Source organism: Tamandua tetradactyla, chromosome 1 (assembly GCF_023851605.1).
Source record: "Tamandua tetradactyla isolate mTamTet1 chromosome 1, mTamTet1.pri, whole genome shotgun sequence".
Lineage (NCBI taxonomy): Eukaryota > Metazoa > Chordata > Mammalia > Pilosa > Myrmecophagidae > Tamandua > Tamandua tetradactyla.
In genome coordinates this window covers 125,790,918-125,813,963 of record NC_135327.1, presented here as the reverse complement: position 1 = coordinate 125,813,963, position 23,046 = coordinate 125,790,918, and the positions used below count along the sequence as shown (strand labels likewise).

Here is a 23,046-nt window from a genome sequence, read left to right as displayed (position 1 = left end):
TTTATAAAGTGTCAGATTTCAGTACGTTTACAGTGTGCTTTCTTCCTTTCACTTTTCAGATGTTTGTGGTGACTTTGAATTTATGTAAAATTGAATTGCCTTGTGTGAGATTTTCTATAATCCTAGAAGTAATTTGAGAATAAACATTTTAGAGGGGAGGTCTGTTTAAAGTGAAGTTGGTGAAAATTAAAGTATTCTAATTCTTTAAGAATACCTAAATAAAGTTAAAAGAATCAATTATTTTTCCAAATAAAAAACTTTAAAAAATGACAACTGTTGTATGGAAATGCCAATAGTTAAAAACAAAAACAAAAACAACTTAAATACTTGAAGAAAATAAATTGATGCATGCCTACTAGATGCTTGTTCTAACAGATAGGGTTAGTTTAAGTGAAAATTAGTCACCCGCACAATTATATTTTTATCTTACTCAGCATTTTCAGTGTTTGGAAAATATCTTGGAGAAGAGTCCTGTGGTGGCTGTGTTTTCTCCTGTGTTTTTCTTACACTAATTACTTTTACTGTTTATATTCTCATGCTAATTGCAATGGTAGCACAATAATGAATTCTACCTATCATTGTCTTACCTACAGAGTGTTAGTTGAAGTACTTTCTGCTACTTGCACATTTTGTAAATGAAAGAGCAGAACTGTGGTGGGATCTGCTGATTAAAATTTAACACATTAAATAGTACCTGCCTATGCGAGTAGGTACTGGTTCTACATAGAGAACATCCTGGATCATTTGCCAGATTTTAATGAGAGCCAATTATTTGTGTATCTTTGAAAGCTGATGCCTTAGAATTTTATTTATTTTCTGATCAGATAGAATATTTTGTTTAGTGCTCTCTCATAAGACAGGGTTCTGCTTCCTGATTGGCAGCAGTTGTCTTAAAACACTTCCTAATTTTTTTGAAAATGAGGGCCTGTCAATTTAGAACTGTTTATATGAAAAGTTATGTGGTGGTTATTGATGAAATTGATTTTTTTTTTTTTAATGGTTGTTTTTAACGTTGGGACCAAAGTTTCAAGTGACAATCAGGTATTAATACGTTATGTGGTGGCTGCTTTTCCTGTTGGTAAATGTAAAGTTCACCACTTCTCCTGACAGTGTACATTTCCTTTGTCAGTCCTGATGGTGATGAATCTCTTGTCATTCTTCTCATCTGTTCACTAAACCTTACACTTGAAGTTTCTTTATATAATCAGTAGGTTGCATTTTTGTAGCTACAGTGGGGGACATATGATAATGAGCAAGGGAAGAAAGTTTGGGGAGAGAGAGAGTGTTAAACTTTCCCCCTAAAACTCATAGAGAACTATAAATAGCTGTCTCCATCTTTAGCCAGTGAGGGACCGTGGGGTATCACCTATAGCTTTAAAAAATGTTTGAATTTCATGGAATAGTGCAAAAGCAAAGTGCAGTGGCAATAAAAAATAGAAAATATAGATACTGTGAAGGATCAAAAGGAATTGATGGCCTTAAGGAGGGGCAGAAAATGAGCCCGACCGCCCAGAGCTGGTTCAAAAGTAAGGGCCCAGGTTGACCCAAACTAAGGGAACCAACACCAGTCTCAGACATCATGCTGAAGCACAAGCCCAGGATAAAGGAGCGTTTGTGTTGCCTGAAAGCTTAGTACCCGGTCATGCTAAATGTAGATCATGCTTACCACTGGGTTGTAAAAGCCTTTGTTTAACTGAGTACTGGTCTAAGCAGTTACACACATTTTAACCATACATCAACCCTCTAAGGTATAAAAATTATTATTTCTATTTTAAAAAAACAGCTTTATTGAGATATAATTCATATACTCTCATATTCACCTTTTTAAAGTGTATAAATCAGTGGTTTTATTTGAGGAAACTAAGACTCCTTAAATGAGAATCAATACTGGGGCCAGGAATAGAGAGGTAAAAGTGGTCTCCAGTTCCTCGTGATTCACTGTAATCAGAATTCCCGAAGCAGGGTTTCCTTTAAGGGTTATGGAATGGAGTTTGGTTATCTGATTGTGTTCAGGGCAACTAGGAAAGAACATCTTTGAGCCATATGGGCACATGGTGAATTTGGAGACCCTGGAGTCCTTCCAAAAACTCTTCCATCAGAGGGGAGAAAAGAACTATTGTTCACGAAGGTCTAAACCATGGAAATTGTTCGACTCTTCTGCACTGTACTCCTATGATATTACAAAGGTTCTTTGTTAAATTATCAGATTATATCCACATATGGATAACAATTCCCCTACTAAGAGTGATCATCGCTAGTCTTTTGACATACATGATGGGTTTTCTTTTCTTTTCTTTTAATAACATGCTGTTGAATTTTCTGTGATGCTAGTATTCAGAATTTGATTACCCGAAGTTGAGATCTGCCAGTTTTGTTTGATCCGTCATTTTGAGGCTTCCTTCACTATGAACTCCCATAGGAATTTCTTTTATCTCTTTCATTGCAATCATTTCTTGTATTATATTTATTTGTATTAGTATCTGTGAGAGCAGCAATCTTGTCGCATTCATCTTTGTACCCCCTAAGGTGCTTAACACAAAGCTCAGTAACTGTTTGGTAAATGAATAGAATATGAAAAAAAAAATTAAGTCGTGAAACGTAGAAAAAACAATTTACTTTATAATGTCTTCTTAGCACATTCTGTATGTACTCCACAGTTTCTAGTGTACTTTTGTGGTTTTCCCCCCAAATCCCCTTGCTATTAGTTCTTTAGTTTTTAAGAACCCTCTTTCCTGACCAGAGGCCCTGAAAGTTCCAAGTTGGTGCAACAAACTGATTTCACTTTCATGGATTTTATGACATTTCTCAGCTCCTTATGGGAGCTGATACCAGCATCTTATAGATGCTATCTACAAAGTTAGTCAGTTTATTTCCTTTTAGGTGTTGTGCCTACAGTTTTGAGTATTTCCACCATAGCAACTGGGGTGCCAAGCATTCAGGCTGCCTATAGGTGTGGATAACTGATTAATAACCAATGCACCGTGACTTGTGACAGTTATGCCATTAAATATAAATTATGACTAAATAAACAGATTTCTTTTATATATAAATAATACTCAATTTAGTACAAGTTTATAGAAATAGTGATATATGTGTATGAAGTATTTTTGCAAAAATTGTTTACCTACTATTATATGTATCCTTTCCCACTGATATGAAGTTAAATCAACCTTACATGTTCTTTTCCTAGAGTTTAAAACAACACATCTAATCAGTTACTTAGCTCTAGCTCTGGCATTAGTGCTTCACAGTAACTCCACATACTTTTCATATGTGTCCTTCCATGGGTACTAGAACTCTAAAAAAAAGATTTTTTTTTTTAATTCAAGAAGTTTGTAGGATTGTAGAAAAACCATGCAGGAAATAGAATTCTCATATCTGCCCCGTTATTAACACTTTGCAGTGGTGGGGCATCTTTGTTACAATTGAAAAATATTATAATTGTACTATTAACTGTAGCCCATCATTTACAATAGGGTTCACTATTTTGTACAGTCCTATGTTTTTTCTTTTAATTTTTATTCTAGTACCTTACATGACCTTAAAGTTCCCCTTTTAACCACATTCACATATGTAATTCTGTGTTGTTAATTACATTCACAATGTGCTATCATCACCACATCCATTTTGGATACTAGAACTCTTGTTTGCAAGGAACTGAAAATCAAATTGAACTAGTTAATGGGGAAAAAAAAGGATTTATTGGAAGGATAGTGTGTCATGATGAAACGAAGAGGAAGGGCTGAACAGCCACACTTTGGAAAATCAGACAACCAGATAGTGCTGAGACCCTCCGGGGCTGGGACCAGGGATTTGATACCATCAGTGCTCTCTGTCCCTTGCCCTCGTCTTACACTTACTGCTTGGTGGCTTCAGGGTGCCAGTCCAGCTTCTTTACATGGCCAAATACACTACACCTGGCTTCTAAGCCCTCACTTTCCCAGCTTTGCCACCAGCAGGAGTGGTGGGGGTGGTGGGGGGTGGTGGTGGAGTGCAACTCAGCTTGGCGGAAAAGACCCAGGGACGAACTGGCCCAAGTTAGACCCTGGTCTGGTCCTGGACTGTGCCGAGTCCTTGATGGACATAGCCCAAGAGAAAAGGGAAGATGTGCTGGTCATTCAGAACAATTGATTCTACTTCTTGGAAAGAGGAACCTATCCTGTTTTAATAACCACTGAAGAAAAGCATTCACCAGGCAGTGGTAGAAAGAATTCAACTAGTATTTGAGTGCTGCCGTTGTCCTTTCTGTCCTGAATGCAGAAGGGTTGTAGGAGCAAGTTAAACTGTTTCAGAGTTGTTCATTTCCCTGTTACTTAAGCATTTTTTCAGTGAACCTGATTCTCTATTACACCAGGGAGACTGGACTGGTTATATGATGATACAATGACAAATCCCTACTTTTGTTTACTTTTGAGGGTTACGTGTATATATATACTCTTAGAATGATCTAAATCTTACCAGTATTATCAGTATTAGCTTGAAATGGCAAGTTCTAAAACACTGGCTACAGGAAAAGCAATTAAATTACATAAGAGCATATATTTTAATGTCAGTTGCGCTTTTTTGTAGTTGGTTGTCCTTTCATTATCATGAATGTTTACTGTTCAATGTTCAGCATTGAACCCGTTCTCTCCCGTGGTCCCGATTCCTATTTTACTTTAATTTTTAGATGTATAGTGTGAGACGAAGGAGGCAAATTACTTATTAGTTAAAAAAAATATTTCAAGGCTCCTACTAGATAAATGGCAGAATTTTTCTAGATTTAAAAACGTCAACTGCAATAAAAAAATTATTATTTTATGTTTGTCTGGCAGGCTGTGTGTTAAAAAAGTTTTCTTTTGGGATTTTCCTGATTTCCCAACTAAAGTAGAATTTTAGAAAGCTGGAATAAAGTTCATAAAAGTAATAAACAGCACATATGAACCCTTACTAGAAAACTTTTTTCATAGTTTCATCAAAAACTCAGATAAGGAGGAAAAAACAAAATAAAACAAAAATGAGGCTTAGCTCCTCTTAGGAAACTTTCTGAGAGTCATGGATTTTGTAGCCTCTATTCTCACTGGCATCCTGACATAAGGAAGATAGAGAATTCTTCACGTCTTTTTTGAATGCCTTTTGCTTTTCTTGTTGCTGCTAACTGAGGGTTTTGGGTCTGTTCTTGAACATTTCTCAGATTATACTAGTGCTATGCATTTAGAACTCTTCTGATACCAATATTTTGTGAGCATGCTCATACTAAAATCACTTTTGCATCTAGGTCTTCTCCATTTCACACACTTGGGGTAGGGTACCATATCAAAAATCCAGTTGTATTTCTGCTAGAGAAAGAATAGAAAAAACCATGGGGGGTCATGTAAATGCCCATGCATTTTGTATATGACTGCATCTAGGTGTGTTTTTTTTTTTAAGGAAAAAATATGATAATTTCACCATAATAGATCAATAAATGTGGATATTTATATGTGTAGAAACCACGTTTAAATGCAGTCACAAATCCTGTATGATAAAGATTAGAAATCTGCTGGGAAACAGGGTGGGTAGTGGGGTGGGGAATAGAGATTAGGATGCAGGCAAGTTGTTTCTCAGGGTTAACTGAGGACATTTGATCAGGAAACACGACTTGCAGGAAGGAAGATAATTGTTCCATAAAAGGAGAAGTTTGAAACCTTGGGTAGGAGCAGAACTGTAACCAGAAATCAGATTTTTGAAGCCAGGCAAAGTAAAGTCTTTTTGTCATTGAACTCTGTATCTACCTGTCTCCCTTTAGATTCATGATTCTCAAACCTTGCATGCTGCTTCTTGACAGACTTAGAAATTTAAATTCCCCTATATAGCTGTATCTTTGAACTTTTAATTTCCAGCCTAGAAGTTCATAACATGAGATTTTTTTCACCTTAACTTTCACATTGATCAGTGCAGGATTTCTCTACCGAACAAATACATATATATATATATATATATATATATATATATATATATAGTTGTAAAACAGATTTAAGAGTTTAACATGGGTTAAAAAAATTCCACAGTTTTAGGTTTTTACTTCTAGCTGCTCTAAGATACCGGAGACTAAAAGAAATAGCAATTTAATGATTCAGCAATTATCTTCGTTTGTTAAATCCCATCTTTTCTGTATAACTCCACCACCACCTTTGATCTTTCTTTCCCTCTCTTTAGGTGTGTTTGGGCTATGGCAATTCTAAGTTTTTCTTGTTGGAAGGGTCTGTCACTAATATGGGGTAGAGAGATGGAACTACCTGATGTTCTGGAGAGGTTGAGCCTTCTAGGTTTCAGAGCTTATTTGCTCCAGGGACCCATGTGGAGGTTGTAGGTTTCTGGAAAGTTACTCTAGTGCATGGAACCCTTGTGGAATCTTACATATTGCCCTACATGTTCTTTAGGATAGGCTGGAATGTCCTGGTTGGGGTTTGGTAAGTTATGATAGGTAGCAATGTCTAACTGAAGCTTGCATAAGAGCAACCTCCAGAGTAGCCTCTCAACTCTATTTGAACTTTCTCTGCACTGATACTTTATTAGTTATGCTTCTTTTCCCCCTTTTGGTCAGGATGGAATTGTTGATCCCATGGTGCCAGGGCCGGATTCATCCCTGGGAGTCATTTCCCACATTGCCAGGGAGACTTTCACCCCTGGATGTCATGTCCCATGAAAGGGGGAGGTCAATGATTTCACTTCCAGAGTTGGGCTTAGAGGGGTTGAGGCCACATCTGAGAAACAAATGAGGCCCTCCAGAAGTAACTCTTAGGTATACCTGTAGGTAGTCTGTGCTTCTCCCCTACCTACATGAGCTTCACAAGAGTAAACCTCAAAATCAAGGGTATGGCCCAATGATTTTATCCAACAAACATTTATAGAGCATCTGCTGACTATAAGGCCCAGCATCAGCACCATAGGGAATGCAGAGATGAAGAAGATATGGCCTGTATGGGTATGTTTATTAAGATTGTGTTTGTTTTCTTTGGTTCTGGGGTCATATGGAGTTTGAGTGGTCTGCTCCCAACTTCATTGTCTCCATAAAACCTCTTGTTTTTATAATGTAGTTTACCAGAGTACAAAATTTTTCAGGAGCAAATTTATTGGATTGCAATAGACTCTCCTATATTTACTGATAAAATTAGCAAAACATTCAGAGTTTTGTGGTAAAGGAAATACTTGAAGTCATTCATAGAGAAATCCTAAGGCTTCCATGAAATGCCATGAATGACACCAAAATGATAGTTTGCGTAATGTGACTGAGAAATGCCTTTGAAGTATTCAATTCAGACTTCTCCAGAATTTCAGTGTTTTGAAGAAATATTTTCAATAAATAAAATTTCTTGTAGGCCATGAATGGCACCAACGGAGAAGAGTTAAGTGGTAGAACTTTTAGGCTTTTCTGGAAAAAAAAAAAAGGCAAGGGGATTTAGGTTTACCAAAAAGTTCTGTACAAAGTGAACATTTTACTGTAAAAGTTACAGTAGAATGAAATTGCTTGGGCTATATGGAATTATAATGACTTGAAAATCAAGTTCGTTTTGGGAAATTTCTATCCTTATCACTTTTCAATATAAAATTGAAGTTTTCTATTTTGACTCCTGTCTTAATTTCCTAGTGCTGCTGTAACAAAGTATGGGAAACTGGGGTGGTTTAGAACAATTGAAACTTATTATCTCACAGTTCTGGAGATTGAAAGTCTGAAATCAAGGTGTTGGAAGGGCCACGGTCTCTCAAATCTCTAGGGGAAGAATCTGTCCTATGCTTGTCTTCTGGCTTGTGACCAGCATCTTTGACATTCCTTGGCTATGGCCTCACTCAGTCTGTGCCTCTGTCATCACAGGCCTTCTCTCGTGTCAGTGTCTCTTCTCCCCTTCTTACCAGGACTCAATTCATGTGGTATTAAGGTCCCACCCTCTTCCATATAACCTCATTTTAACTTGCCTAATTTCACATGTAGCGACCCTATTTCCAAATAAGGTCCTATTCTGAGGTTCTGGGAGTGAGCACCTCATCATATCCTTTTGGGGGGACACAATTCATATATAACACCTCCTTCACCTCTTAGAGATTTGATGACATTAACTCATAAAGTAACCTTTATTCCCTTATCCTTTTCCCATTTTTAAAAAAGATTTTTTATTTCATGTTTCTGTTTCTTTTTCTTTTCTCATTTTTTTTTTAAAAAGAGCTTTCTCCATTGTTTCTTTCAATTATTTATTTTCTACAGGTTTTTTTTTTCTTTTCTGTCCCATTTGTCTGTAAGACATGGCTAATGTGAGTGGTAGACATTTTGCACCCTTATAAGTCTGAGGTCTTTCGAGGCAGGTTGACACGAAACAAGGATTTTTGCACGGACAGAAGTACCATAAAGCCTATGGGGGTAAAACCTACTCACTTCCCCTCGGGAGAAAGCTCTGGTTCTGCAGTACCCCACCCTATTGACTCAGATCAGGCCTCTCTTCTCACACTCTTCCAGTAAGCCTGTTTATCTAGTTGCCTAATCTAGGGATGGGCTGAAGAAACTTGTGACAAGACTGAGAAGAGTGTGGTATGTTTGATGGAGGCACAGGTAGAGCCTTAAGACTCAAAGAAGGCCTGATGCCGAGAGAGAAAACCATAAAAATGAAGCAGAGAAATCATAGGTGAGGGATTATTGAGATAATAATAATCTCAATAATTATTAAGGAGCCAGTGGCCTGCAGACCTGCTGCCACATTCTGAGGGCTGTGGTGAATGCTCATAATTGCCCCCATCATCAACTGAACGTTAAATTATATGTATCATGTCCTATTTAATAAATCGGGGAAGTGCAATACATTTCAGAATATGTTCAAATCATGCAGACACTTAAAGGGATCAGTTTTTGTTTACCTGCAAAAATGTCAAATTTTAGCATTTTTGTCAATCTGCCTTCCTTCTTGTCTTTTCTTCTGTATCCGCCAAGATGATTTTTTTTTTTACCCACGGCTTTTTGTCTCTTCTCCTTTGAAGAAGATAGCAGCTTTATCCTAACCCCTATTATTTTTCGTCTATGGCATCATGGTTTCAGGTCCATCTCAGTGTCCCCCTAAAAGATATTCCTCAAAAGATATTCATAATAGTATAGTTAATTGTGAATCTCATGTAAGATGAACAAAATAATTAATTTCCTGCAGCTTTGCCCCCTAGCCTCTTTGCCTTCTAACTGCTTTACCTCTGCTTTTTGACCAAACTTGTATAGTTTTTTAATACATTTGTTGATACATTTTTTATACATTTGTTCTTCCCCCCATTCCTGAAGCTCCCCATCCATTTCCACCGTGTACCAACGCCACAGAAGTTGTTTGAACTACTGTCATCAGCAACTCCTCATAATATAGATGTATGCGACAAGTGCTGAGTGCCATTCTCGGGGCTGGGGAAATACAGAGAATGAATGAGTGACAGTCCACGTTGAGCTGTTTCCATTCTAGTGGAGGAGGAAGACAAACAAAGTAAATTAGTAGAAAAAGCAGTGGCTTGTGATAGGAAGTGACTGGGAGTGAGGAAGCAGGAACAGAAGCGGGAGGTCAGGGAAGGCTCTGAGGAGCCCACCTGAGCAAGGTGAAGGGGTCAGACAAGTGATTATCTGGGGAGAGCATTCTAGGCAGAGAGAGTAGGAGAAACAGTTTGATTCCTGAGGCAGGAAACAGCTTTGAGAAGTAGAATAATTGTCCAGTGTGTCTGAAACATAGCGTGGTGGATTCCCCACCCAACTCTCCTTGGTCAGTGAGCTAAAACAGAGACGCTTCCTCTCCAGGTCTTGGGCAATGATGGACCAGCCCAGGGTTATTAAAAGCCGTCCTTCTTGATTCCAGTGAGATGAATGCTGGGTGCACTTGTTCATCTGGGGCCACATTCTTTCTTGTGCTTTTTCCCATCCTTCCTCTCCTAACTCCTCACTCTTGTCTCTGAGAGAATGCCCTCCTTAAATATTTTGAGCAAGAATCTGGGCTCCTCTCTTATTTCTAGAGAACCCCTACCTAAGACACACAAGCAGGCTTTTGACCTTTCTTCTGAGCTCCAGACCCTTACATGGCTGCCTGTTCAACATGTCCAGTTGGGTGTCCCAAAGATATCTGAAATTCAGTCTGTCAAAGTTGAATTCATGACAGTTTTCCCTCCTCTTCAAAACTTCATTCTTTTATCTATTCATTTAGTTTATGACTCCACCTTTCAACTAATCACACTAGAATATTTAGAGTTGTACTTGGGTATTTCCTTTTGCTGAGCCCTCATGTCCAATCACTCACCAAGTAACTTGTACTGAATGTCTCTCAATTCCTTTGTCTTTGTACCCCCCTGTTTTCAAACATTGCCTTAGTGCAGGACCTCCATTATTGCTCATCTGTGTATTGTCTTAGCTTCCCAAGTGGTTTCCCCACCTCCTACACCTCACTCCTCTAATCCATTTTTCTTTACTCCATCTTCATTGTACATGAAAAATTCTCTCAGGTAATCCTTCTGCCTGTAGGCCTTTAGTGCCTTCCTTTAGGATTAAATGGCTGCTTCCTGTAGGATAAAATCCCCAGTTTCTTGTTATGGCTCGCCGGTCATTCTGTGTTCTGGTGTTGGCCCACCTTTCCCGTGGCTTCATAGCTGCCACCACTGTGTGTACTTGTTGGCTGTTTCCTCACACGTCTTCCAGTTTCAGCCTCTGAGTCTTTATGCCTGTCATGCTTTTCCTCAAATGCCCTTAATCTCTTGGGCCACAGCGTTATGCCCCCTCCTTGGTAAAATGTTTTCTGAAACATCCAAGGAAAGTTATTTGCACCCACCTGAGTTCTCTCAAAACACTGATTTTAGTGTGTTTGTAATCATTTACTTTGTTTCTAACCACTCATTTGGTTCCTTGTCTGGAGAGAACATGACTAGTTGCATGAGTACATGTTTGTTGAATGAATAAATGAAAGAGTAAAGGAGAAATTTTAGAGTACTAAGGTTTTTTGTTTATATACAAGATATCTTAATGAACATGACAATTGTAAACATTCCCTTATCAGCCAACTCTATAGAAAAAATGGGTATTGAAATTACTTAGATGAGATAACTCAGGTAACACTTCCAACATGGATTTTTTTTTCATGAAACGTTGGAAGATAGAGGAGGGTAGGTTGCCAAAGAACAACATTTAGCCTTAAAATATGGGGTTATGGAAATTCATTGTTTCTTTTAAGTATTTAATATTTTTTAGATACATAGCATTGTATTACATGTCATAAAAAAATAACAAAAAGATGCAATTGATGTGGTCCATCCCACAAAGGCCTTAAAATGAGGAACATGTTAACAAACAAGAGTTTTATGAGAGGCAGCATAATTAAATTCTAAATAATTCAAATAATAAAAGCTGTCGGCTCTGAAAAAGGAGAGTCTGTGGGCTGGAGGGATGAGCAATCACAAACAAAACCTCGGGATCTTGAAAGACTTATTGAAATAAAGTTTGCCTGCGGATATAATGAAGTTTATATATTTCAGTAGTTTTCAGATATTAAGGAGATAGCTTTCTTCTTTGGCTTTGGCAGAGAAGGTAGTATGTAGTATTTGTGTGTGAAGAAGAACTTTCTGTAAGATTTTGAATGTGCATTTGTGGGAAAAAAAATTGAATATCTTCAGAGTGTCATTCAAAATGATGAAGGTGAAGGTGGTCTGCGAGTGGGGGTGGGCTATGGGAGATGAGCCATTTAAATCAGTTAGGATGTGAAAGGAGAACATTTTTCCCCAAGCGAAATTTCTGATCATGGGTGTGCCCTCAATCTTGAGAGCTCTGGGAATTTTGGGTACGCAACATTGACACAATAGTTATCTCCTGTTGTACCTTGATTTTTAAATGAATGTATATAAGGTCACCTTTCATGGTTGTCTTTTCTTTCTTTGCCTTCTGTGTTTCTTAGTTGTATCCTTGCTTCTTAATCTAATTTATGCTGTTTTGTTGTTACATCTTTTGAGAATAGGGACATCTTGTATGAATTGTAGATCAGCCACTCTCCTGTAGGGGTCGCTGTGAGAGTAGCAGTTTGGCATCCTTCCTTTCCCACCCGGAACCCTGTGGTGTGACTTGGCACAATTTGCCTAAGATTTGTGCGCTCTTTTTTTGTGTGGGTATTTTATTTTTGAGGATGGTGTGAGCTCTAAGCCCACCACAGATTCTGCAAGGTCATAACTATGCATCTATCACTCTGGTTCCATGTATGCTGCACTTGGGTGTTTTTCACCTCATGCATGGTTATTTTAGACTTTCCATAATGTCCCATTTACATATGATAAATATATGCACATAGACATATTGAACCATTTCAGTATCTTTTGTAGTGTGAATCACGGTACCCTAAACTTGGCATTCTCCAGAATTTCACATTGTTATTTAATGGGGTTGTCACTCAGGACACTTACTGGTTTCCTCTAGAGCTTTTAAAAAATTGAATTGGGCATGATTAGGTGCATCCCCTTGATTAAATGTTTTTCCTCCTATGTAATCACCATTAGCTGTCTGGCTCCCTTTCTGTATTCTTTTGAAGCAGCCCTGCATTGCAAATCAATATTTTTCTGAAGAGATAGTGTGTGGTGAATTGCCTGGACAGCATATGCATGGTTACTTTGGCTGCAATGCTGCTGCAGAGCCCCGGTACCCTGCCTTCCTGGGAACTCCACAGGCAAGTCCATCGTGTTTGCAGAAAAAAAAATAGACTTTTTTTTGGAAAAAAAAATAGAACTGTTAAAGCTATATACACTAAGTGTTAGTTTGTCCTTTGTGTTCTTTTGATTGCCTTTTGGTCTTTTTCCAGTGAGATTAGCTTCTCTTAGATGATTTCTGTTTTTTTTTTTTTTTTTTTTTTTGCTTATGCTTCCCCCTTTCTTGGTTGTAGTACGGCCGTACCATTTCAGCTTGCTAGTGCAGAAAGATGTGAATTCAGTTGCTGTATGAGGCTGGCCTGGTGCAAACACATTGCTAGAGATATGTTAAAGAGTTCCAGGTGAATCGAGCCTGAGACAGACAACAGCAAAACGGTAAGACGGAGCATGCTTAAAATTATAGCAAGGGTTTTAATTTGGAGCATCTCGGCAAGTCTGAATCCTGACTCACTCATTTACAACTTGAAAAGAAGGATTCATTTTATGCATGTCATTTAACTCACCCCCTTCTATTTAACTGCCAAAACCATCACAGATTGGTAAAGGGGGTATTTAAATTGAGGATCTGACGGGAGGTTACTCATGAGAGAGTCTCTTGAGATTCCCTAGGCTATTGCTTGTAGTTTGTAAACACCAGAAGCAGTGATAAGATGAGGGACAGGTTTAACGACTGTGCTTCTTTGCCATAGCTGAGTCTTATTTCTTCTGAAACTAGTCTTATTTATTATAGCTTAAAGAGATCTTTTAGATTGTTCTGCCTCGCTGTGCTTGGCTGAATGCCCTCTGAGTCAAGCAAGTGAAGGACAGGAAAACACTTTTTCCATTTGGGTAAACTGATGTCTATGAATCTAGTGGGATCGGATCTGAGTGCAATAAACATCTGAGAGATCTGGGGGCTTCCTCTCTGTTCATTCCACCCCCTTGCCCTTCTGGAGTACAGAAATGCACCTGCTTTTCAGTGTGTGCTGCCTAGCAAAGGTCAGTGTGCCGGTATTTTGCATCATTACACCTGTATCGGTTATGTCTGCATGTACAGAAGTGATAATCCTTCCTGTGGTTCTGCTTGAAGTGCTGGCTCTCATAGTAGACTGTTAGCATTTTGGATGCTAATGGTGAACTCCCGCATGCATGAGGGACCCAGACAGGCAGCTCCAAAATGATGCTTACCTGCTTTTGAAGATGATAATAGCCAAGAGATAGAAATGTAAACCTTGACATCATCAGAAGTTGAATTCCTATTTCCTTTGTTAATAGGCACACTGTATTGGTGGGGTTTGAAGTTGAGGGACGTATTTTAACATTGTTCAAAGTGAGATTAATATGTTGCCCTGGTAAGTTTATAAGTTTATAAGATTTGTCTCTTATATTGCTGCTTAATATTAAGGATTTCACATTTGACTTTTTTGCTTTAAAAATATTCTACTTTTGTATTCATTACTCAGTGATTCATGTAAAATATAATGATGTAGATAGTGAATATTAATTGAGAAAATCATCAGTAATTTAGTATAGCTCGTTGACCATAAGCCAGTTCTGTATACTTTTGTGATGTGAGTAAATTTAAGAAAGAACACTTGATTACTTGACAGGCTGATTGATAGAAATGTTGATAATATGTTAATATTAGGGTTCCCTTTAAGTAAAATTATTTTGGGAGGAGGCTTAAATGTGCTACTACATACATTCAGCTATTTATTTTAAATGTTAGACATTGATTTTGGGTATTTTTCCAAAGTGGGCTCAAATTTTCTTTTATTTTGGCCACTTATAATTAGCTAAAAAAATAAAGATGGGCTATACTATAGTTTTTTCCAGACTAGTTGTCTTTTAATAAAAACTTTTTTCTATTTAGAGTATGATGTGCAACATATTTGCTGTTTTTTTTTCCTGAAAGTGTGTTGTGTTCTAGCTATTTATATTTTACCTTCACTTGTGTGAAAGCTGTGAAGTTTATTTTTCCATCCTGTGACAGAAGAAATTGTATATTTGCGAAAAAGAACTAACTTTTGCAAAGGAGACGAGAACAATAACATGACACTGATTTTGTAATCATACAGTTTTTTCCTTCATTCTACCAATAATTATTAACTATGTACTATATGAAGACATTGCAAGCCATGCTGTGAGGGACAAACAGATGGAATAGATATGCCCTGTGCCCTGAAGGTCCTTAGCTATAGTACAGTTGGTATTTTAATTTGGAGTGTGCTCCATTATACTTTATCATAGATAATAAGTTTGATGTTTTAAAAACATTATATTTCCTACTTATTGAATCCTTCCCCTACTTTCTTTGAAGCATTTATCTATTATTTATTGAGTAAACATTTATGGAGGGAGAGTCTGCCATGTATCACTGGTAAGTAGAACAGGTTTGGTGGCTGTCCCCATGGAACTTAGAATCTACATCTTCTAAAAATATTCCAAGAAGGAATTTTTGGGTTACATGTGTTTGTATTTTCCACATTTGGTAATTGCAAAACAGATACCATATGCTTTGATTTTTATATGGAAAAGACAACAATTTTTTTCCTCTTTATTATATGATGTCATTAAAACAAGGTCCCATATGATTATCATAAAAGAAAAATTGGTGATACTAAAAATAGAAGCCTGTGAGGAGGAGCAAGGAATAAGGTATAGAAGTGCAGTGAAAGAAAGATCTACAATTATATCTTTACATGGCTTGGCAATTGAGCATGGTGACTGGGCGACTACGATTCTCACGGGTTAAACATACAATTTTTTTGCCAGTAGAGAAGAGCCATCATCTAAAATGCTCAGTAGGAAAATGGACTGTGGCCATTAACTAATGGGTGATTGTTAACTTTTGAATTTCACCCACCCTGCTTCTAGTCCATCACTATACTAACTTAATAAGCAAAGATGGATCATTTTGAGGTGCTCTTACCAAATCAAAGAATGTTAGAACTGCTCATTATCCTAAAAGTCCCATTTAGCCAGTGGGAGCCTGCAGGCCCTCTTGCATATCCCACTGCTCTTATCTCAGTGGACACTCACCCAGAAAATCCTGGTTATCCTCTGAATTAGAATATGAAAAGAATGGGAGAGGGAGTAAGCTTGATGCTATATTAAGCAGTTTTCCATTGATTGAAGTGAATCTGGTGTGGTGGCTTGGAATGATGTACCACAAAAAAGCATGTTCTTCATCTTGATCCATTCCTGTGGGTGTGAACCCATTGTCAACAGAACCTGTCAATGAGGTTGCTTCAGTTAAGGGTGGACCAGCTAAGTCAGGATGGGTCTTAATCCATTACTGAAAGTACTACAGAGAAGGCCACAGAAAGAGAAGTCATGGGCAGCAGCCAGAATCTGGAAGTCAGTGGAGTATGGAAGAGAAAGGAGAATGTGTTTTCATGTACATTGCCATGTGACAGAAAAAGCAAGGAACCCCCAAGGCCAGCCAGAAGGTTCTCATCCCAAGAGGCAGGAAACCTTCTAGCCTCTGGAACCCTGAACCAATACATTCCTGTTAAGCCAGCCCCATTGTTTTAGAAGCTGGGAATGAAAACGCTTAGTTTCACCCATACAACTTTCTCTTTCTAGGATTTCTTTGTGATAATGTTTCTCTTAAATCTAAATGGGTTTTCTGACAAAGGATCCTTTTTAGAAAGTCAGGTTTTAAAGGCCCTGGAGTAATCCATTAATTTGCCATTGACTGACAGGATTCTTAGACTGGGTTAGTCAGCAGTTTATATCCATGACTTTAACACACTATCCAGGGAACCCAAACCTATATAGAGGACGAAGACTCGACGTGACGATTTCTGATACCTGGGCATTGCATCTTCCCAGTCAGCTTGGTCCTTATTAATGAGTCTTACTCCCACTAGCTACTTTACTGTTCAGGCCTGAATTTTGATATGAGTTTGATTCGGAATTAGATTAATCAAATACATATTAAATTTGGGTATGGAGAGGGGGCAGATGAGGATGGATCAGAAAACAAATCATAGGTGCAGTTTTTTGGCTTAGCTTTAAAAGTGCTTTTCTTTCATATCAAGAGAAGAGAGAATAGAGAATAGAAGGAAGCATTGCAGGTCATATAGGCCCTTTGCTTAGTTCTTGTGGAGTATGAGTTCCAGAGGACTTGTAAGGAAGATGACTTGGTATTCAAGAGCTTGAGCTTTGTTGTCTGAATTCTGGAGTAAGTACTGGTTTCTCTGTTTACTCTCCGTGCACTTGGATAGGCTACTTAACTTACGTGTACCTCAATCTCATCATCTTTGAAATGGAGATAGTAATAGTAGCTGTCTCATTTGTCGTGCAGATTAAATGAGAAAACATCTCTAAAACATTTTTCATAGTACCTGTTATGTAACAAGAGCTCTATAGGTGTTAGGCACCATCATTGTCATCATCTAAAAAACCTTTATCTCCACTTTTCTATCAGTTTGCATTATATGTTGATCTATATTCTTCCCCAGTTTGTTTGATTATTGAACATATATGACAATTTCTTAGTATTACTGGGTTGGAAAGGATAAAAGGAGGATGTGATAGAATGCTCTAGTGTTCTATTTATCATCTGGCAGGCATTAGAAAATTGTTCTGTTCTATAGACTTACTCTTCTGCACAGTGCTCCACATTTGCCCCTGTGGCTTATTCCTCTGCTATGTGAGATCTCACTAAAAATACAGAAGTTGACAGTGAAATGCTTCTGGAAGCACTGGGGTTTGTTTTCAGATGGCAGACAAGCAGCAGGATGTGTGTATCCCACTGCTCTGCTCTATTCACCTTGGATATCTCAGTTAGAATTCACTGTCGACTTTTCTCCACTATAGTAAAGGATTACAGAACCAGTCTTCTTGTTGGAATTTATTATTAACGGGTTGCTGTCAAATTCATTATTGCAGAAATTTTAGCTTTTTACAGTAGATGGACCAATTGTTAAAGCTGCATTGAAAGATACTTCTATTTTCTCCCCAAAGCCTCATTGTTCCCTGTGTCTCTCTTCATAAGCTCTGTGTGGTTAGTGACCCATATATGATTCTCTGGGAATTTTGAAAGCATCAAACATCAATCCTATGTTGAGTGATGCCCTAAATTTTTCAGAATTTTTTGGCGGGGTTTTCATTTAGGCTTATTTTATCAGAAAAAAAAAATTACGTTTTAAGTTTTATAATGTCATTCTTGACCATAATCACTAAATTATTATCCAAGCATTAATGATACATCTAAATTTTATTAAAAAGATGATTACTGTAGGTGAAGAGATGTAACTTGTATTTATTTATAAAACCATCTGTTTCAGAACATTGTATTTCTCCTTCAGGGAAGGGATTTAAAAATATTTACAATCCTTTATTTTTAAATGCTGTTCATATGATTACCAAGGGAAAAGAATTCAGATCCTAATGGGCCAGTCAGTATTTCCAATAGTGTCTTCTTCTCAGTCTCCATTTTTAATGATATTGTACCCTCTGGATGCTTTATCTCACATGAGATAAAGAATAGTGAGCTACAGATATTTGAAAGGTGTAAACACACGAAGGAAGAACTGAGCCTGGTTTAGTACAAAGAAGCGAGGGGTGGTACAGTGAAACTAAGAAGAGAAACAAAACAGAATCCAGAAGGCACCTGAGCCTGTCCTCTGCATAGCTTTGAGACAAATGACAGCTTCTTCAGCCCTTAGATGCTTTAAAAAACCTGTGTGTACAGGTAGAGACATCCTGGGCCGTGCGATTGATTGCAGAAGTCTATGAATCTGAGTTCAGTGTGATGTGTTTATTAGTTATCACTACTCTGCATGGTAGATGTTTTTTAATTGCTGTAGTTAATACTAGTCAGTTCCCCTTGCTAGGTTATTTCACAGCTCTGCATGATGTGAGGCCCTTTGAAAATACATTCTGGTTTCTCCTTCTCAGGTAGCACCCAAAACAGAACCTAATAAATAACAGCTATGTTTAAACCCGTAAACTCTGTGAGCAGGGGAAAAAAGTCCCTATTTGCAGGAACAAGCTTTTCGTTTTCTAGAAGAGCTTTAAGGGAATAGTGCCTTGATGAAGAAACTATTTAGTCATGCAGTGTGAGCCATTTTGTGTAGCTCGATTGTTCTATTTTGTTGAAAAACAGGTCTTACATTTCCCTAAGGGAGCTGTGGGACTTTTGTAGGTTGAAATAAGTTTTTTTGCTTTGTTGTATCTCATACCAGTGCACTCTCTTATTGTACATGAGCATTCTATATTTTGTGTGCCTCATTTTTGAGCCTTCTAGCTATAAATTGGGGCAGGGAACAGTATAGATGTCAATGCTAATATTTACCTCCCAGTAGCCAAGTGTATTCACTTGGCTATAGGATCCAAATGCTATTATACCCTGTTCTAGTTTGCTAGTTGCCAGAATGCAATATACCAGAAACAGAATGGCTTTTAACAAGGGGAATTTAATAAGTTGCTAGTTTACAGTTCTAAGGTGGAGAAAATGTCCCAATTAAAACAAGTCTGTAGAAATGTCCAATCAAAGGCATCCATCCAGGGAAAGATACCTTGGTTCAAGAAGGCTGATGAAGTTCACGGTTTTTCTCTCTCATCTGGAAGGGCACATGGTGAGCACAGCATCATCTGCTAGCTTCTTCTCTTGGCTTCCTGTTTCATGAAGCTTCCGGGAGGCATTTTCCTTCTTCATCTCCAAAGGTCGCTGGCTGGTAGACTCGGCTTCTTGTGGTTTTGTCGTTCTGCTCTGCTCCCTCTGAATCTCTTATTCTCCAGAATGTTTCCTCTTTTATAGGACTCCAGAAACTTATCAAGACCCACCCGAATGGGTGGAGACATGTCATCATCTAATCCAGTTTAACAACCGCTCTTGATTAAATCACATCTCCAGGGAGATGATCTGATTACAGTTTCAAACATACGTTATTGAATAAGGATTATTCTGCCATTATGAAATGGGATTTTGATTAAAACATGGCTTTTCTAGGGTCCATACATCCTTTCAAACCAGCATATACCCCAACTGCCATTTGTACAGGACAGAATTTTAACCACCATAAAATTGTGGATGTCAAGTGCGAGTTAGAAAATTTACGTATCTTCTTCCTTCTCTCCTTGGTTTTTTTGGGGTATTTAGTAAGTTTTAAGTGGAAACAGTGTCTGAAAGATATATCTCACCCATATTTTCACAGAATCACCGTGCCTTTTTTTTTAAAAAAAAATATTATTTTGAAATAATTTCAGACTTACAAAACAGCTTCCAAAATAATCCAAATCACAGACAGAGAACTCCAACATACTCCCACTCCCAGATACCCAGATCCACCAATTTTAATATTTTGCCTCTTTTGCAACATCATTCTATCAACCTAGATTGTACCTAGATTGCAACCTAGATTGCATTCTATCAACCTAGATTGCAACCTAGGTTGCACATATCATAATCCTTTCACACATAATCCTTGCACATGAAAGGTTCCATGTACATTTCCTATAAACAAGTATATTCACTTTTGAAGCCTTTTTTTTTTTAAACATGGGCAGGCACTGGGAATCGAACCCAGTTCTCTGATATGGCAGGCGAGAATTCTGCCACTGAGCCACCGTCGCACTGCCCTAAGGATATTCACTTTTATAATCACCTTAAGTGCAGTTATCAAGATCAAGATATTTAACATTGATATAAAGCTTACAATCTATATTCCAATTTTTTATTGTTTCAATAATGTCTTTTTGAGAATTTTCTCCTCTATTCTTAGATTTCATCCTTTTTCATTTATTGCATTTAATTGTCATTTTGTCTTCAGTTTATCTTTCTTATTTTTCTTTCATTGTGTAAACATGCATACAACATGAATCTTCCCATCCCAAGCCTTCCCAAGCATACCTTCAGTGGGATTAATCACATTCAGTGTTACATTCCCTTACCACATCCAGTACTAGAACTTTCCCTTCGATTCAAAGTGAAATCCTATACTCATTTTGCATTATCTTCCCACTGCCCCTCCCCTCCAATCTTGGTCACCTGTACTCTACTTTCTGTCTCTATGAGTTTGCATATTCTCTGATATTTTCTTTGTAGTTACCATGGGGCTTAAATTTAATGCTTTGAGTCTATAACAATCTTGTTTGTTTTGATACCAATTAAACAGCTCCAATAACGTACATAAACTATGTTCCTATAACCCTCTATCATCCCACCTTTATGGGATTCTTGTCAAAAATTACGTGTTTATACAGAATGAATAGCAAACATTGATTTATCATTACATTTTATGCATTTGCCTTTTAAATCCTGTAGGAAGTAAAAAAATGGAGTTACAAATAAAAAATACAGTAATACTGGTATTTATTTTTACCTTTATCGTTATCTTTATTGGAGATCTCTTTTTCTTCATGTGGCTTCCCTCAACTGTCTAATGTCTTTTTCCTTCAACCTTCAGAGTTCCCTTTAGCATTTCTTGTACAGCTGGTCTAGTGATGATGCACTCCCTCAGTTTTGTTTATCTGGGAATGTCTTAATCCTTCCCTCATTTTTGAAAGACAGTTTTGCCAGATACAGAATTCTTGGATGCCAATTTTTTGCTTCAGCAGTTTAAAAATGACTTTCCACTGCCTTGTTGCTTGCATGGTTTCTGAAGAGAAGTCATCATTTAATCTTATTGAGGCCACCTTGTGTGTGATACGTTATTTCTTTCCTGGCTTTCACAATTCTTTCTTTTTTGGCATTCAGTAGTTCAATTTTTTTTTTTTTTTTTTTTTTTTTGCTTGGACAGGCTCTGGGGATCGAACCTGGGTCTCCAGCATGGCAGACGAGAACTCTGCCACTGAGCCCGTTGCCTGCTCAGTGATTTTAATATGGCATGACATGGGTCTGTTTGGGTTTATCCTGCACCGTATTCTTTTGAGTGGGAGTAGGTGTTTATGTCCTTTGTCCAGTCTAGGAGTGGGAAATGTTTGGTTATGCCAGAGAGGCTGTCTTGTTTTCCTAGGGTTGCTGTAAAAAAAAAGTGCCACAAATTAGGTGGCTCACAACAACGTAGATTTATTGCCTCACAATTCTAGAGGCTAGAAGTCTGAAACCAAGATGTCAACAGTGCCATGCTCTCAAGTCTGTTGGGGAGAATATTTTCATGCCTGTCTTCTGGCTTCTGACCGTGGTCGGCAGTCCATTTCCACTCTGTGTCATGTCACATGGTGTTCTCACTCAGCTGTCTGTCTGTGTCCAATTGTCCCTTATGAGGGCGCTGACCATGTGGACTAGGACCAACCCTAATCCATTTTGGCCTCATCTTAACTAATGACATCTTCAAAACCCTATATCTAAATAAGATCACATTCAATTGTCTAGTATCCTCTCAAAAACCTTAATGACTTGAACATGTCTAATCACAGCTGACACAATTCATCCTGCTAGAGGGTGGGCTTCTTTTTTTCCAAGGCAAGACTTGTTATGGGGAAGATGGCCTGCTTTGCAAATCTATGTTCCTTTTAAAATTTCTTTTTTATTCTGTAGTGGCTTCCTTCTAATTACTTTTTTATTTTCATAGTTACCAAATAAACCTTGGCACATAAAGAGCAAAGCAAGGTTCTGGTTTTGTATTTTTTTAGGATAGTTTTGTAGTAATTTTCATAGATATGGTGGTAATGGCAAAACATACTTCTGTAGTAGATATAAATAAATCCATACTTTTCTATGTAAGAAGCAATGTCACATATATTATTGTAACCCATGACTATTCTTTCTCTACTCTGCATACCTCTGAAATCCCATTTTTTTATATTCATAAATATGTGGGGTGAAATTATTGGAAAATTTTATTTGAGCTCGAGATTATGCTAAAAGATTATCCGAAATTACCATGATCTTTTGTAAGAAGTTTGAACAAAAAAAAGGGATACCTGAAGAATATTAAAATGATTATCACTCATACCTGGAGACTGAAACAAATTTCTCTTCTTAAAGACTTGACCTCTTTCCCAATTTCAGTCCCTTCTTTGACCAGAACAGGAGAGTCTGTCATCACATGGTTTGGAAAAGTTCATTTCAAATTTTACCATGCAAGCAGATCGCCTAGGAATCTTGTTAAAGATCCTGACTCCGCAGGACTGTGGTGGGCCTGAGATGCCAGGTGATCCCTGTGCTGCTGGTCCCGTGAGCAGCAGAGTTTACAGAACATCGCAGATGAAAGATCCTGATCTCCAAAGATAAATACATTTAGAAAACCAGATAGACCACAGCTGGCAGTGCAGGTGGCACTTCTACCCTTACCCTAAAAGTTCAGGTCAGACCTAAAAGAATCTAGTCAGGAGAAAAATAAGAATATTTAAACTGAGTCACAATGTTAGACATTGAATTCTGGTGAGTGGGAACATGAGATGAAGCCTTTTTATCCGCTGGAAAAGATTTGGACTCAGGAGGTGCTTCATGTTATGTTGTGTCTC

The 23,046-nt window shown here is 37.8% G+C and overlaps 1 protein-coding gene across 4 annotated transcripts in view; it reads left to right on the top strand.

Annotated features, from left to right (window-relative positions):
• The window catches only part of CDK14 (cyclin dependent kinase 14), a 653,719-nt gene that overhangs the window by 156,831 nt on the left and 473,842 nt on the right, over nt 1-23,046 (top strand). Inside the window, exon 1 of one of the 4 annotated variants that reach the window (XM_077120144.1) lies at nt 12,907-13,020. The exons of the other annotated variants lie outside the window; for them this stretch is intronic. The gene's annotated coding sequence lies outside the window, so the exon portion shown is untranslated. Of the gene's footprint in view, nt 1-12,906; nt 13,021-23,046 lie in introns of those variants that run through there. 4 annotated transcript variants of the gene reach the window in all.